This window comes from Colobus angolensis, unplaced genomic scaffold (genome assembly GCF_000951035.1).
Source record: "Colobus angolensis palliatus isolate OR3802 unplaced genomic scaffold, Cang.pa_1.0 Scaffold174, whole genome shotgun sequence".
Taxonomy (NCBI): Eukaryota; Metazoa; Chordata; class Mammalia; order Primates; family Cercopithecidae; genus Colobus; species Colobus angolensis.
Genome location: NW_012114866.1, coordinates 1082139 through 1086832, shown reverse-complemented (window position 1 = coordinate 1086832; position 4694 = coordinate 1082139).

The window sequence follows — 4694 nt, the reverse complement described above, 5'->3', positions numbered from 1 at the left end:
AGGAAGGAAGGAAGGAAGGAAGGAAGGAAGGAAGGAAGGAAGGAAGGAGAAAGAAAGAGAGAGAGAAAGAAAGAGAAAGAAAGAAGGAAAGGAGGAGGAAAGAAGAAAGAAAGAAGGAAGGAGCTTAAGGTTCACCCCCATAAAAATTCAAAAGAAAATTTAAAGTTATATTTTAAAAAGCTCCAAAAAGTGCTACAATATTTTGATTTATCCCCATGATAGATGCTTCAATATTTATTTTCAAATAGCAAGTATAAAACAGAAAATCTTTTTTAAGTAGTGCATGTTTTCCATGCTCCTGCAACGCTTGTGATTAGTTTATCTTTTAAGTAGCCCAGTGGTAGGTCTAAGATGCCAAAACTAATTCTAGCCAGTCCCTTCCTACTGCTGAACCCAGGATAAAATTGTGACACCTCCATTGGTAACATATGATTCTGCGATACGTAATTCCATTCAATAGTCAACAGAGGCAGTCACATAGGATATACCTGTGTACTGACTGTGGATGTTTTGCCACTATGTCCTTAATGAATTTTAAAATTGCATTTACTCATTGTGAATATCTTATAAATGCACATGATATACCATATAAAATACATAATACATTAATGAGTAAAAGTAAGTATACTTCCTATTTTCTTATGTCCTTTCAGATGTATCTGAAATGTATATGTGTTCCTTATTTTTACACAAATCGAGTATAGCACATTAAGCATACTGTTCTACATCTTTTTTTTTTATTTTTCAATACAACTATAGTGGTTTCATTCAGTACAACTATAGTGGTTTCATGAATGTACAGCATTCCTTTGAAGTGATATACTGTAACGTTTTACCAGTGCCTATAAACAAGCTGATTTCAGAATTTTTAGATTATCAATATAACAAATATTGTTATTAAATATATCATTTTGCCCACCTGTGAATATGTTCTAGAATATGTCCAAATGGTATTTGCAGTTGTTATTTTGAAATATATTTTCAAAATTCCTTCCTTAGTTGTTTTAACTTACACATCAGCAGGAATTACTTGGTTTTGAAGTGCTCATAATTTTATCTCCTTCTTTTCCTAATAACTACGTATCCATCTTTCAAGATCAGCTACTTCCTCATACATCCACCAATGCAGTATGTCATCACACATGTGATCTTGGCAAAAAGGAAATAAGAAAGATTATATATCAAAATGATCCTAATTTGCATTTCTTTTTTATGATTATGTCAAAATACTATTTCATATGCTTAAGAACCAGATATAATTTTTCTGTCAACCATTCCTAATCTTTGCTAGTTTTTGTTTTGAGTTCATCCTGTTTTCTTTATTGATTTGTAATAATCTTTTCTTAACAAGGAAAGTAGCTCCTTGTGATTCAAGTTAAAATTTTTCTAGTTTCCCATTTATCTCTTGACTTTATCTTGTTGATAAAATGAGATTTTTAAAAAATTTTAAGGGATCAAACTTAATCTTGTCTAATATGACTTCTGAGTTTTATTCCTATTTAGAAAGATTATTTTGAATAATCAAATTGTTTATTTTCTTCTAAGACTTTTATAGTTTATATTTCATATCTATTTCCATTTCATTCTGTGAGTTATCAGAATTTGTTTTGTTCTAAAGTGTGAGGTATAGATCTATTTTTATTTATTCCAGAATTCTATCCACTTTTACCAACCATATAATTAAATAATCTATTTTTTCTCTACTAATTTGAAGGTCATGTTTATTGTATATAAATAGCCAATTACATTTGGATAAATTTTTATATCAGTAGGTCTTCAATAAGGGTAACTTTGCCCCTTTGGGGACATTTGGCAGTGTCTGGAGATGTTTTTGATTGCCACAACTAGGGAGAGAGACTGGCATTTTTGGGTAAAGGCCATGGATGTTGTTAAATCCTGCAATGCACCAGAGAGCATCTGACAAAAAAAGAATTCTCCATCCTAAAAGTGCTAAGACTTTACTAATGTTCTAGTTACTCACTACTGTTCTAGACTTTATATTCTGGTCCATTGATCTGTTTATTCATATCATACAGTATAAACTATTATAGTTTTCTGACATAATATCTGTGATGGTTAATACTGAGTGTCAACTTGATCGGACTGAAGGATACAAACAATTGATCCTGAGTGTGTTTGTGAGGGTGTTGCCAAAAGAGATTGACATTTGAGTCAGTGGGCTGGGAAAGGCAGACCCACCCTTAATCTGGGTGGTCACAATCTAATCAGTTGTCAGCATAGCTAGAATATAAACAGGCAGAAAAATGTGAAATGAGACACTGCCTAGCCTCCTGGCCTACATCTTTCTCTCGTGCTGGATGCTTCCTGCCCTTGAACATCAGACTCTGTTCTTTAGTTTTGGAATTTAGAGTGGCTCTCCTTGCTCCTCAGCCTGCAGATGGCCTATCATGGGACCCTGTGATCATATGAGTTAATACTGAATAAACTCCTATAATATATATAGACTACATGTAATTACTTATTTGCCTTGTTTTTAGGAAATAGAAAAGAATTTTGTAGGAAATAGAAAAAAATATAGGGGTTTATTAAGTATACATATATAATAGAACATATATATATAATAGAATATATGGAATTTATATAGAATATATATAATAGTATATATACACATATATATTCCATTAACTCTGCCCTCTAGAGAACCTTGACTAATACAACATCTAATAAGGCTATTCTCTCATCAGTATGTATCTTTTCATTTAAAAAAAAAAAAAAAATCCTGGTTGTTACTGATTGTTTACTTTACAAAAACAGAAAATATATATATGTTTCCCTATCCCCCAAGCTACTGAATAAATCTCAAAGCGTTTTCATAGACATTGTGTTAAATGTTAAACAATTTAGGCAGAATCACTGTCTTTATATTTTAACACATTTTATTTCAAAGCATTATTTGCACTCCCCAACACCTTCCTTTGTATCCCTTTTGTCTTCTAAAATTTTCTTCACTGAGTCCTCCTGTGCTTATTATATTTACTACCTTTTAACATTTATTTGAAATGGGAATTTACCTTCATGATATTTTTGTGGTGTTCTTTGACTGCTTAAAACTAATTGGTTTTTGTACATTAACTTTCAGCTTAATTATTTTATCCTTTATAAATATTTTTGACTCTACAAAGTTTTGAAAAAACTTTTGTTTTATAGTAAATAATTACAAGATCTCCAGAGAATAATTTTATATCCTTTCTAATTTTTATATCTCTTATTTTCCTTTATCTAATTGTATTGTCTTATAACTCACAGACAATACTATATAGTGGTGGTAATAAAGAGTTTCCTTGTTTTGTTTCTGGCTTTAATGAGAATGCTGTTTTTCAATCAGCATAACATCTCTAATTATTGCTATTTTGTACAAAATAAATGTTAAATTCTGACAATTTCTAAAAACATTTTTGAGATTATTTTGATTTATCATTCCTAGGGAAATTTGTTAATAGGTTACCCAATAATAAAACATTATTTTATTCCTGGAAAACTGTGGCTGGTATTGATTTATTATACTTTTAATATGTTTCTAGAATCTGTTTATTTAGCTTTTAAAATATTTTTATAGTAAAGTATGCATAATATAAAAATATATAACAATACAAAAATGTTATATTTTTATATAGTGGTAAGGTATGCATAACATAAATATAAATATAAAAATATAAAAAAGATAAAATGTTATCTTTTTTATATTGTGGTAAGGTATGCATAACCTAAAATGTATCATTTTTAACCATTTTAAAATGTTCAGTGCCGTTAGTTATATTTACATTTTTGAGTTATCCAATCAATTTTACTCTGCTACTCATAACTTTAATAGAATCCAAGTTATCCATTGCTGATTATTTTTTCAACCTATCTTATTTGGAGTTTTATCTTTTATCTTCCTTCTTTCTTTTCTTCTTAACTTTGATCCATGATTAAAATATTCTCTTGAAACACTTTAAAATTCTTATGTTTTTACATTTAAACAACAGGAAAACTGGAAAAGAATGTCACAAATATAACATGTTATTTGCCTAATGTTTTATCCTTTCCATGGCTCTTTCGCATTCATTATCTTATGTGAATCTCAAAAGAGTACCTATAGGACACACACAATGACTATCATAAACAACAGTCCCTATTAGTACATATGATGTAACTGATTACAATGCACATGTTCAATTACTTAAATACTTCTTTGAGAAACAACTGTAAATTTATACACTTAACAACTTCAGGACTAGCATATTATAGTCACCAATGCAACACTAATATGGATATTGCTAACTTTTCCAAAATTATTTCCTATTTCCTACAAAACAAGGCAAATAAATAATTACATGTAGTCTTTGGATGAAAGTATTTTGGAAATAATAAGAAATTTAGAATAAGAAATTTAGAATACCAACATTGTGTTCCTGCATAGCATTCTAGTTTTCATTCTAGAGTCACTTTTTGAAATTTAAAAACCGTCTGATGCCCCAGGTAGATTTACCTAATAGATAATCATGTGAACGTCAGCAAATAATTGAAATCACATTTAGAAATTTGGTGAACAATACTGAAGTAAAGTGAAAATATTTACTGACTCCTTCCTACTCATCCTTTAGATCTCAGCTTAAATGATTACTAAAGTAATCATTGGACTAAGGCATGTGAGACAAACCATACAGTTAGGGTTTTACCCTCAGAATATT